At 40.7% G+C, this 13,423-nt stretch overlaps 1 long non-coding RNA gene across 4 annotated transcripts; it reads left to right on the forward strand.

Annotated features, from left to right (window-relative positions):
- Positions 1-1,781: 1,781 nt before the first annotated feature.
- LOC117306690 lies at positions 1,782-13,413 on the forward strand. Of its 4 annotated transcripts, XR_004520972.1 has the most exons (6): positions 1,782-1,880; positions 3,007-3,107; positions 6,710-6,774; positions 9,861-9,931; positions 10,629-10,797; positions 12,908-13,413. It is a non-coding gene; the product is annotated as an uncharacterized LOC117306690 (long non-coding RNA). The 4 variants fall into 4 exon arrangements; XR_004520971.1 differs by lacking the exon at positions 9,861-9,931; XR_004520970.1 differs by lacking the exons at positions 9,861-9,931; positions 10,629-10,797.
- The last annotated feature ends 10 nt before the right edge of the window (positions 13,414-13,423 follow it).

The following is a 13,423-nucleotide window of genomic DNA, read 5'->3' on the forward strand; positions in this document are numbered from 1 at the left end:
TGAAAACATGCATCATCAACCCATTTCTAAAAACAATAACACAAATAAACTTACTTTTTTGCTAGCCAGAACAAAAACAGTTACACAAGCTTCAAACATATTATTACCATGTATTGTACATGTGTACATGAATGTACATGTACATTGTATACTGTATGATATTACCATAAAATGTGCCAAAAACATATAATATTCAAATTGCCACCACACCATGAAGGAGTTGAGTGCCAAAGCTGAAAATTGGTGTATAAGTAGATATAATATATATGTTTAACTGGTATCAATTTCAAAAAGTGTTTCAATTGATCGCGGGGTCAACCGGGGTCAAGACGGGCGGGGTCTTTTTGACCTTTTTCTGGCTGGAACCAACTTTGGGTCCATGCTATTTCTAAAAGAATGCATTGGTGAGCTTATAATTGCTTATGGGTAAAGACATGCACCCATAGATAATAACTAGGGAATATAGGTTTCATTTGACCCCTCATGTGGGCACAGGGTGACCCCAATTATCACAAAAAACATTTTCGGCTGATTAAAGTGCCTACTTTGGGTGACCATAACTAGAAAATTAAAGGAGATACATTTAAATTGAGTGCAGATTCATGAAATTTGGCAAAAAGTAAGATGGAATACAAAGTTTGAGCTCTCTACCTGGTACAAAATCTAAATTATGAGTTTTCAAAGTCGGAAATTATCACAAAAACCACATTTTGCGACTCGAGCGCGCACAAAATGGCCGCCTCGACCAAATTTCAAAGGATCATATCTCGAAAACGACATGGAGTATGACTTAGCTTTTTTGTATGTGTTCATTTGAGCCACATCCAATCATTCTGGTGAAGTTTCATCAAAATCTGAGGGGGTCACCTGGGGACCACTGGTTGATTTGACATGGAATGACCCACATCCGTTTCCCTGCCACCACTTTTCATGCAGAAAATTGTAATTTTTGACGATGTTTTTTAATTTCACTCAACAAAAAGGAAATACAAGCATTATGAATGTATATTGAGTAGGTTGGGGAAAGCTTTAGTTGTACAGTACACAGGAAACTTCAGTTTTGGCTGGCTAACGGTCATAAAACTTTCACTCATCAACGCTGATTTGAAAAACGTAAAGCGTTAAGAAGGCCCTAAATAATTATGTGACCCCTACATAAGGCTCACAGGGGAGCCTTATAGTTTCTAGAAGTAGGCCTACATTATCTCATTGAGGTAGGCCTAATTAGACTTGATATTATTTCATATTGAATGAAAAAGTGGTGGCGTGTGATACAGAAACTTTTCCCTATACAATCATCTAGGCCTACAAGTCAACTCTTCTACCCTTTCTACTGAACACAGACTCAGAACATGGTCCATCATGAAGTTTTTCACTGATTAAATTGAGATACAAAAAACCTAAAGTTTATTCTGGCTTTTAAATAAAGAATTAAAAACAAAATTAAGGAACATTGAAAAATGTACCAATACGATCGAGTGACTCAATCGCTCAACGTTTTGTGTAACTGTAAAATATGTAGACCATGGATATCCAAGTAGGAACCTTCAGCTTTTCAGTTTCAGGAGGTGAAATAATTTTTTAATGGAAAACCAACTTTTCATGCTGAGATGCTACCCAAGTTATTATGAAACACCCCCCAAAAAGTTCACACTAAAACAGAAATGAATATATTCTAGGCATTGCATGGCAAGCCGACTACCTTGCTCTAGTCATCGTCAGGAGACTGGAGTTAATAATTTGACATTAATCAATGTGATCACTTTCTTCTTTTGCAGCTTGTGGGTTTGAAAGCAGAGTTATTCCTGAAACAAGAGGCACTCGGCAAAGAACAACTTCAAGAGAACTCTACTACAGTCAAGGCTAAACCTGTTCCTAAGGTAGGCTGGACCTTGGATGAACTGAAATGAGACTCTGTCTGAAAAGGTGGTTATTTACCATGTTCACCTATGTTTGACACCCCCATGGAAGTGTCGTGGCCAAGCAGTACAGAGCACTGAATTCAAACTTTGTTGTTTCTGATCAGCAGAGTGTGGGTTTGAATCCCTAGCCGCGACCCTTGTGTTCTTAAACAAGACACTTCACCATTGCTTCGTCCTTCGAAAGGGGCGTAAAGCTGTTGGTCCCATGTGTTGTGTAACGCATGTAAAAGAACCAATTGCACTTGTCGCACTTTTTTATCGCAAATAATATGAGTAAAACCTGAGTCACAAAAATAATCTTCGTCTCAGTGAAAATTATTTCAGCATGTAAAAACGTATTAAAAACCAGTTATGATAAAAATGCAATTTTGCTGTAAAAAGTGTAAAAAGTATTAAAATACTTTTTACGGCAAAAACTGAGACAAACATTATTTTTTTGTGGCATTGTTTTACTCATTTCTCTAAAACTGCAGAACCTCAGCAAGTTAGTAATTATTTTAAGGAAATCTTTCTACTATCATTATCTTCAAACGGTGTATGTAAGTTAATCTAAATCTGTGGATTTCGTGTTTTGTGTTACAAAAAGTACCCAGACCCTTTAAGCAATCAAACTCAAGTTAAAGGCAGTGGACACTATTGGTAATTACTCAAAATAACTATTAGCGTAAAACCTCTCTTGGTGACGAGTAATGGGGAGAGGTTGATGGTATAAAACATTGTGAGAAATGGCTCCCTCTGAAATGCCATAGTTTTCGAGAAAGAAGTAATTTTCCACGAATTTGATTTCGAGACCTCAAGTTTAGAACTTGAGGTCTCAAAATCAACTATCTAAATGCACACAACTTCGTGTGACAAGGGTGTTTTTTCTTTCATTATTATCTCGCAACTTCGACGACCGATTGATATCAAATTTTCACAGGTTTGTTATTTTATGCATGTTGAGATACACCAACTGTGAAGGCTAGTTTTTGACAATTGCCAATAGTGTCCACTGTCTTTAACATTTCAAGTTCCAATCAAAATTATTCAAAACTTTACCCTGTCAGTTTCCTTGTGGTTATTGGTTTTTTTTTTTTTTTTTCAGAAAGCAAGTATCTGGACCAAGAAGAATGACGGAGTTCAGTCCCGAGCTGAGAAGGATAAAGTCCTTACATCAGAAGAAGAAAATGCATTGGATAAATCAAGGTAAATAATGTAAGATGCATGTTTCATTCCCTAAAAAAGTTTTGAAGGTAGTGCATTTTGCTCCACCAGCCATGCTCCTAGTGGATGATCCTTACAGACTTTGAAGGGGGTAACCCTGTTTCAGCCCTAGGAGTAGGTGGCTCCTAGTGGTTGACACCCATGCCTACATCCTTAGGGACTGTGAAGGGGGTAACCCTGTTTCAGCCCTAGGAGTAGGTGGCTCCTAGTGGATGGTACCCATGCCTACATCCTTAGGGACTGTGAAGGGGGTAACCCTGTTTCAGCCCTAGGAGTAGGTGGCTCCTAGTGGTTGATACCCATGCCTACATCCTTAGGGACTGTGAAGGGGGTAACCCTGTTTCAGCCCTAGGAGTAGGTGGCTCCTAGTGGATGATACCCATGCCTACATCCTTAGGGACTGTGAAGGGGGTAACCCTGTTTCAGCCCTAGGAGTAGGTGGCTCCTAGTGGATGATACCCATGCCTACATCCTTAGGGACTGTGAAGGGGGTAACCCTGTTTCAGCCCTAGGAGTAGGTGGCTCCTAGTGGATGATACCCATGCCTACATCCTTACGGACTGTGAAGGGGGTAACCCTGTTTCAGCCCTAGGAGTAGGTGGCTCCTAGTGGATGATACCCATGCCTACATCCTTAGGGACTGTGAAGGGGGTAACCCTGTTTCAGCCCTAGGAGTAGGTGGCTCCTAGTGGATGATACCCATGCCTACATCCTTACAGACTGTAAAGGGGGTAACCCTGTTTCAGCCCTAGGAGTAGGTGGCTCCTAGTGGATGATACCCATGCCTACATCCTTAGGGACTGTGAAGGGGGTAACCCTGCTTCAGCCCTAGGAGTAGGTGGCTCCTAGTGGATGATACCCATGCCTACATCCTTAGGGACTGTGAAGGGGGTAACCCTGTTTCAGCCCTAGGAGTAGGTGGCTCCTAGTGGATGGTACCCATGCCTACATCCTTATGGACTGTGAAGTGGGTTTCCTGTTTCAGCCCTAGGAGTAGGCGGCTCCTAGTGGATGACAGCCATGCCTACATGTACATCCTTAGGGACTGTGAAGGGGGTAACCCTGTTTCAGCCCTAGGAGTAGGTGGCTCCTAGTGGATGATACCCATACCTACATCCTTAGGGACTGTGAAGGGGGTAACCCTGTTTCAACCCAAGGAGTAGATGGCTCCTAGTGGATGATACCCATGCCTACATCCTTAGGGACTGTGAAGGGGGTAACCCTGTTTCAGCCCTAGGAGTAGGTGGCTCCTAGTGGATGGTACCCATGCCTACATCCTTATGGACTGTGAAGTGGGTTTCCTGTTTCAGCCCTAGGAGTAGGCGGCTCCTAGTGGATGACAGCCATGCCTACATGTACATCCTTAGGGACTGTGAAGGGGGTAACCCTGTTTCAGCCCTAGGAGTAGGTGCCTTCTAGTTGATGATACCCATGCCTACATCCTTAGGCACTGTGAAGGGGGTAACCCTGTTTCAGCCCTAGGAGTAGGTGGCTCCTAGTGGATGGTACCCATGCCTACATTCTTATGGACTGTGAAGTGGGTTTCCTGTTTCAAAACAGCTAAAACTTAAAGTCACCTGGAAAAATATTTTTTTTTCTCCAAACATAAGAGTATAATGTTGATAAACAATAACATATTGTTTATGGGGTGACTCCGCCTACCCCTTTTGTGACGTCAATCGAGGCAGACCTTGCCTTGATCGAACATCGAACACATGTGGAAGTACATGCAAGTCCTAGTCGTGAGTTTGTACGTTTTGAAAAAAAGTTTTTTCTTGCATTTTTCCGGCAATGCCGACCAGGTGTATTGCTGCTAAATGCAGTAAAACAACTTTAAATGGGGTCAGTTTGCAAAGTGGTCGGTCCATTGTCTTTTTTCAGCGCTGTGCAGCGAACACTTCGAACCGTCGTGCTTCGAATCCGGAAAACAATACACCACACATTTGACATGAAAAGAAAAGGTATTCTGAAACATGACACCATCCCAACAATTTTTCTTGCTAGTGGGACGTCGAAGAAGGTACCTGAAAGACGTGATGAACTTAAAGGAGCATTTGCCTGATGAGAAAACAATTTGGGTAATGTTTCAACTTTGAGGGCATGTTTTTAGCTTACACCAATCGTCAAGCGCCAAGCTATCTTGTGTTGGCACTGCATGCCATTGTCCGTGCAGGGTAATCCGAGTGGACCGTCCGCACAGCAGCCATAGTGCGTGCAGACATGGTTCGTGACCATAGTTCTGTACGTATGCATCATACCGATCAGGTACCCAGAATACGAGGCCAGACTACACATTTTCTCTTCAACTATCGTGCCTCGATTGACGTCATGGACAGCGCCCTCTCGGGTCGGGCCTAACTCTTAAACAATAAAAATAAAACAAATTTTTTGGAACCTTAGTCAACTATTTGTTCATATTCTACTCATCAAAACACATATTTTGATTGTTGACAAAAGCTTTATTTTGAATAAAAATACCACTTCCAGGTGACTTTAAGAAAAGTTTGTTTTAACTATAATAGGGCCTATATTCCAGGTTTTGCATCGGAGATAAATAATATAATTTGTTTACACCGATGTGTATGAAAGCACTGTATACTCAGTACTTTCCCGAGTTATACATGTGTCTGCTCTAGCAATGCAAAGGTCATGGGTTCAAATCCCACCTGAGTGATTTGCCTGTGATAGTTCTCTGTCCTTACTCTATGTTCTGATAAAACAGTGAGTATACAATGCCCAACACACATCTGTGTACACATCGGGTATTGTCAAAGACTAGTCTTCACATTTGGTGTATCTCAACATATGCATAAAGTAACAAACCTGTGAAAATTTGAGCTCAATCGGTCATTGAAGTTGCGGGATATTAATGAAAGAAAATACACCCTTGTTGCACCATGGTCACACGAAGTGGTGTGCTTTGAGATGCATAATTTCGAGACGTCCAATTCTAAATCTGAGGTCTCAAAATCAAATTCGTGGAAAATTACTTCTTTCTCCAAAACTGCGTCACTTCAGAGGGAGCTGTTTCTCACAATATTTTATACTATCAACCTCTCCCCATTACTCGTAATCAAGAAAGGTTTTATGATAATAATTATTTTGAGTAATTACCAAACTGCCTTTAAAGGAACATTACAGAAATGGTAAGAAACAAAAATCGTGAAGATCACAGATTTACATAAAACTTACACGGTCTAATGATGATGATAGTAGAAAACATCCCTTGAAATATTTCTGTCTGAAATGTCATATTTGATGAGAAATAAATTTTCTAACTTCGCGTTTGAAGTTCATCACTCAGTGAGCGTTTTATTCATTTTAACTTTGGCATCGATGCAATGCAAAATTTGTAATCGGTTTTTCACTATTCTCTCGTGACCCAGATTGCCGATCGATCTCAAACTTCTACAGGTTTGTCAGTTTATGTATTGATGGTGGATTACATAAAGTGCTTACACTGCCAGCAACTGTTCTGTTAGCAAAAACCAATTCTGTAATGTTCCTTCGCAAAAGAAGTAAATACCAGGTAACGATAGTGTGTTTTAGTGTTTCAAGACTTGATTTTTTTGTTGTGTTTTCAGGGCAGCCTTAGAGGCCAAGTTAAAGCTCTAGGAGGAGATGTCAAAAGGAGCCATTCTGACAGCAGGTAAAGAGTTGTGCCCTTACGCTTATTTTCCTAAAGGGTTAAACAGAACCTGTGACTGTTTTTTTTAACCATCAACTTTCTCTACTGATTCCAAGCAGACCTACACATGTATGAGCCCATCTTTAAAGGAACACGTTGCCTTGGATCAGGCCAGTTGGCCATTTATGGGAATCAAATTTTTGACTCCCTTAATTAGGTTGCTGACCGTGTTTTAGTCCACGGCATACAAGGAAAACACTTTCGAGGCATGTTTGTGTGGATCATTATATTCAACTTTTAAAATATCTTTCTAATCAAATGCATTTCATCGTCCGATCCAAGGTCAACGTTTTCCTTTAAAGCCATTGGACCCTTTCGGTAAACAGTATTGCCCAAGGCCCACACTTCGTGTATCACAACTTCTATATCAAATAACAAACCTGTGAAAATTTAGGCTCAATCGGTCATCAGAGTCGGGAGAAAATAACGGGAAAACCCACCCTTGTATCCGGCGTTTCGCCGTGTCATGACATGTGTTTAAAATAAATCCGTAATTCTCGCTATCGAGAATTGATATTGTTTTTACTTTTTTCTCAAAAATTAAAGCATTTCATGGAATAATATTTCAAGAGAAGTTATTTACCACTACCTTCTGTAAACCCTGTAAGTTATTTGTAAATCTGTTAACTTTTTTTGTTTCTGTACCGAAAGGGTCCAATGGCTTTAAAGGATTTGGGTCCCTTTTTTAAAATGTCCATAGATTTACATTAAACTTACAGGGTTTGAAGAAAATGATAGTGGAAAGCTTCCCTTCAAATAGTACTTACTGAGGTGCTGTAGTTTTTGCGAAATGAGTAAAACAATGTCATGAAAATACGTTTGTAAATGATTAAAATAATGTTCGTCTCATGAGACGAAAATTATTTTTATGACATTGTTTTACTCATTTCTCAAAAACAACATTACCTCAGCACGTAATATTTTCAGGGAAGCTTTATACTATCATCATCTTCAAACTGTATAAGTTTAGTGTAAATCTGTGGACATTGTGTTTTTTGTCCTACAAAAGTTACATATAGTCTAGACCAGATTTAAAAAAAAAAAACTTCGAGCGGCATTTTTGAGTAAAAGTTGGTAACATACCTGATTTAACTAATTTGGGGGTGCTGAATCCGAAAATGATAGATACCAAACCTAATTTTTAGTCCTTCACCCTAAAACATCAAGTTTAAAACAATACAGAAAACCTAGGAGACGCAGACCTGACGTGAAAAATAGTCAGGTTCTGCTGTGGTTCCACATTGATGTTGTCAGGATACTATACAGGGCAGGTACCCGGGTGCAGGTCAGGTATCCGTAACAAGCTTTTGGGTGTACTGGATAGATCTGCAATCAAATTACACATTCAGAGGGACCAAAAGGTGCTTTTAATGTCATTTTGAAAGTATTTGAGTTCGTGTTTTTTCTAATAAAGAGTTATTTATTATTTGAACAGTCCACAAGTATAGACTCCTACTTTATTTTTGTATGTCAGCTTTTTTTTTTTGTCAGAATTGTTCAAGATACTTAGAGTGCGAAAATCAAGCGATTTTTTTAAGTGTTTCAGTTTGATGTCACTTAATATTATGTCCAATAAACAACCCAATGTATATAAATTATAAACAAATGTTTTGTAGTATTTGGGCTCCCATCCCTGTCCTTACAGAGACATTTCTATAAAAGAAAGTACAGAATTAATAGTACACAACACATTGCAATTCGATTGAATAGTGACTTGCTAAAAAACACAAATCATCATGCAGATGGACTAGCATTCAGGAAACTGATAAACAAACATATAATTTTACAAACATGTTAATTTCCTTTGGGGAGATACAGTTACATGACATTACAAAAATGCCTCTATGGAACCAACGCATCAAAGCATTCCATTCAAGCTGATATTTCCCAAAATCCAATAGTGTTTTTCCTAAAATTAACCTGATTTTATGTTATGTTATGATAGAAGTATACCGGAGAGGGTATCCTTGTAGTACTGAAACAACACTGAAACACATACAACAGCTTGGTGCAATGAGGCATCTTCTTTTCAGTGTATGTCATCCTTTCCAGCATCCACTTAAACCCTATACTATAACATGTACAGAGTCATCTAAATCAAAAATCATATACTATCACATTGCAAAGAAGTCCACTGGGTATTAGACATTTTGACGATTAGGTCCATTTTTGGGGGGTTTAAGACTTTTCTTGAAGTTGGTTTTAAAAGTTTAAACTCCTGTTGTTCTTCCCAAATAAAATATTGCTGGAAAAGCAAAGTAAGAGTCTGGTGTACTTGGCCAAAATTAAAACAGTCTTTTGACTTAAGCTTTTTTGTTTAGCAAAACAATTTGCCTCAGTTTGTATTCCAAACTATGATTGCTAATATCGAAGATACGCACACCTTTCATGAATGATTCATTGCTGGGAACCGTCCTAGCTGACACACAAAAATAAAGTAGGAGTCTATACTTGTGGATTGAGCGGTAATAATGAATAAAGAGATATTTGTTTTTTCCTTGTTCTTCACAGCCAGCTGAAAAGAGAGGGGTGGATTGTTTTATCAATGGAGGGGATACAAATGTTGTTGTCCTTTGTTTCGGAATCTTACTATCGTCTTCTTGTGTGCAATTTGTCCGTGTGTGTTCAAACGCGACTAACAATGCGTTATACTGCCAACAAACAAACAAACTGGGATTTATTTTTTCAATTGTTAGCCTACAACAGTTTGATTGGTTCGTCAACTGTGGAGAATACTTTCTAAAACGGGGGAGGATTGTAATCGAAAAATGAGTTACTTTAAAATCCTCTAAAATCAAATTTTTTGACTGGTAAGATAATTTCAAGCCATGAGTGTGAACACTAAAAGCTAACCTATGCAATTTGGTTGTAGATCTATCCAGTACAATCAAAAGTTTGTTACGGATACCTGACCTGCACCTGGTTACCTGCCCTGTGTGGTATTCTGACAACATTAATATGGAACCACAGCAGAACCTGACTATTTTTCACGTGAAAAGTCTGTCATCTGCTAGGTTTTCTGTATTGTTTTAAATTTGATTTTTCAGGGTGAAGGACCAAAAATTAGCCTAGGTAGCCACCATTTTCGAATTCAGCACCCCCAAATTAGTTAAATCAGGTATGTTACCAACTTTTTCTGAAAAATGACGCTCACTTCCTTAACTAGAGCCCTTTTTGGGAATCTGGTCTAGACTAATAGACCCTTTAAAGGATTAAAAACAGAACACTGTAACCCAGTCTTTACTTATTTTGGTTTACACCAGCGGGACTTGAACCTGTGACCTCTGAATTAACTTCCCGTCTTGGTTCAGGGCAAGCTTTTGTATAGCAACCTCCAGTTGAGCAAACTCCCGTACCATTGTGTGCAATGCACTCTCATTGAATGTTGGGCCATTCGGGACTGAAATTTTTGCCAAAGGACACTGAAAATGGAAACAAGGTCGTCGGAATGGTTTTTTTTTTACTTGGTGTTTATCTTGGTGTCTGGAGCATTAACAATTGTTTTATCCAGAAGATTTTTGTAAAATTAGTAAATACAAAACTAAGTATCATGATTTTTTTTCTTTTTTCAAATCGGTTGTATTTGCGCTTATTGACTCGCGAGTGTCGACCCGAACCCTGCATCTCTTACTAACTATGCAAACACTTGCCCTGAAACATTTGATGTAGCAACTGTCTCAATTGTCATAGAACTTTCAATTTAAGAAAACACCTTGTGGCTAAGCATGTCATTGTACCAGACATTGTTCAAATCTAACTTTCAAATGGCTGATCACTAATACTGAAGTCATCTTGTCACATTCCGTCTTACCCAGAGGACGATGTTGCAGATCACTTCCTGGTGGACTATGAGAAGAAGACCATCAGTGACATGAAGGAGAAGAGAAGACTCGAGGAGGAGGAAGAGGAGGCAGCAAGGGCGGGGCCAGAGTATGAGATGGGGGCTACGGATGTACCTGGCCCAGTCGACCCTCAAGACCAATGGTAAGGAAGTTCATCTAGGGGGGGGGGGGGGAGGTGGAAAGAGGAGGCAGCAAGGGCGGGGCCAGAGTATGAGATTGGGGCCACGGATGTACCTGGCCCTGTCAACCCTCTAGACCAATGGTAAGGAAGTCATCCAGGGAGGGGGAGGGGGAAAACAGGAGGCAGCAAGGGCGGGGCTGGAGTATGAGATGGGGGCCACGGATGTACCTGGCCCTGTCAACCCTCTAGACCAATGGTAAGGAAGTCATCCAGGGAGGGGGAGGGGGAAAACAGGAGGCAGCAAGGGCGGGGCTGGAGTATGAGATGGGGGCCTCAGATGTACCTGGCCCTGTCAACCCTGTAGACCAATGGTAAGGAAGTCATCCAGGGAGGGGGAGGGGGAAAACAGGAGGCAGCAAGGGCGGGGCTGGAGTATGAGATGGGGGCCACGGATGTACCTGGCCCTGTCAACCCTCAAGACCAATGGTAAGGAAGTCATCCAGGGAGGGGGAGGGGGAAAACAGGAGGCAGCAAGGGCGGGGCTGGAGTATGAGATTGGGGCCTCAGATGTACCTGGCCCTGTCGACTCTGTAGACCAATGGTAAGGAAGTCATCCAGGGAGGGGGAGGGGGAAAACAGGAGGCAGTAAGGGCGGGGCTGGAGTATGAGATGGGGGCCTCAGATGTACCTGGCCCTGTCAATCCTCTAGACCAATGGTAAGGAAGTCATCCAGGGAGGGGGAGGGGGAAAACAGGAGGCAGTAAGGGCGGGGCTTGAGTACGAGATGGGGGTCTCGGAAGTACCTGGCCCTGTCAATCCTCGAGACCAATGGTGAGGAAATCATTCGAGGGGAAAATCGAGCGTAAAATCCCCTCTCATTTGCTGCTTATTTTTGCTTTGTAGAAAATGTTTAGGTGCTTTGTCCACTTAAAGGCAGTATTAGTACTTTCGGCAATCCTCACTTGGTATATCTCTAAGTAAGTATTTATAACCATGTTTTTAAGACCAATGTCAAATCCGTCCACGTTTAGTGTTTAGTGTGGATGGTGACAGCACATTTGTCTACATTGGGTAATTAAATTGTCAAAGACAAGTATTCTCAGTTGGTGTGTCCCAACATATGAATCAAACACAAATCTGTGAAAACTTTTAAAACAATCAAAGTAGCGAGAGAGTAATTAAAGAAAAAACACCATTGTTGTCTTTAATTACTTGGGTGAAAAGTTGCCCCTTTCTCAAAAACTATGTTACTTCAAAGGGAGCTGTTTCTTGCAATGTTTTATACTATCAAATCAACAGCTCTCCATTGCTAGTTATTAAGTAAGTGTTTATGCTAACAATTGCTTTGAGTAACTACCATGGTGTTCAGTGGATTTTAAAGTCATACTTTCCTTGTTTTCTCTTCTTCTTTGACAGTTGAACATTCAAGGTTGGAAATATTTGTTTTAAAAACTTTGTGACACGTGGAAGCCAGCTGGTCATAAACACTGGTCATTATCAACCATTCGTAAATACCCCGGACAGTTTCTCTACTGGTGGAGAGTGCGTCACGTGGGGGTGTTTTAACGGTTGATAAAGACACAGCTGAAGCTGTTTAAGACTGGCTGGCTTCCGCGTGTCAGGCGCGTGCGCGCGCAAGATTATCACGCGGAACGCAAATCATAGCTATACAGCGCGTAATATATGTAAGCGCGTGCGTAATCTTTTTATAAGCGCGCGCGCGTACACACAACCCACGCGCATCAAACAGATTCTTCACAAAGTTTTTGAAAAAAATATTTCAAACCTCGACTTCTCAATTGTCAAAGTGTCTATAATTGTATTTTGTTTAAAGGGCATTTATGAATGGGAATAAAAGAATAGTGACTCGTTCTTAAACGTCCGTTAAAAACCTTGCAGGGTCGTTGCCGTGCGATAAAGGCCCTCGCCTTCGGCTCGGGCCTTCATCACACGGCAACGACCCTGCCGGTTTTAAACGGCCGTTCAAGAACTCGTCGCTACACTTTTATTCCCTTTTTTAAACACCCCGCACGTGACGCGCTCTCCACCAATAGGAGTAGAGAAACTGTCCGGAGTATTTATGAATCTACATTTAAAGTCTGTACTTTCCTTGTTTTTCTCTTTTTCTCAGAATGGATTTTGTGGACACCTTAGGACAATCCAGACGCTGTATGAAGAAAGATCTTCCTGAGCTCATCAACATTGATAAACGTCTTAATCCTCAGGCATTTAGGTAAGCCCAGATTATCACCGGATATAAATGATTGGTCTCTGCGCTCGCTATTTGATTCATAGTTTGTAAAAGCACACAATTTGTGCAACATTTTGGTTTAGGAGGCCGAAAAAAATACAACTCCAAAGAAGTCACTCATACAGAGTGAACTTGGTCAACTATTCTACATTCTGGTAATGAAATAAGTAGTAATAGTAATAATGAAAACTTATAAAGCGCACAAATCCATCCTCATGGCGCTAAAAAAGTTACCCTCAAAAAGTGACTAGCACTGTGACCCTGAAGGTAGCTGTGTAGAGAAGATGATGAAGAAATTTCAGTTTTAGATGTTGGAGGAAAACCCAAACAGTTTATGTGTACAGTTCAGATTTATCCAAGTTCATGGTCTGGGTCTTGGTGTCAGACATTGGGGTC

Source organism: Asterias rubens, unplaced genomic scaffold, assembly GCF_902459465.1.
Source record: "Asterias rubens unplaced genomic scaffold, eAstRub1.3, whole genome shotgun sequence".
Classification (NCBI taxonomy): Eukaryota; Metazoa; Echinodermata; class Asteroidea; order Forcipulatida; family Asteriidae; genus Asterias; species Asterias rubens.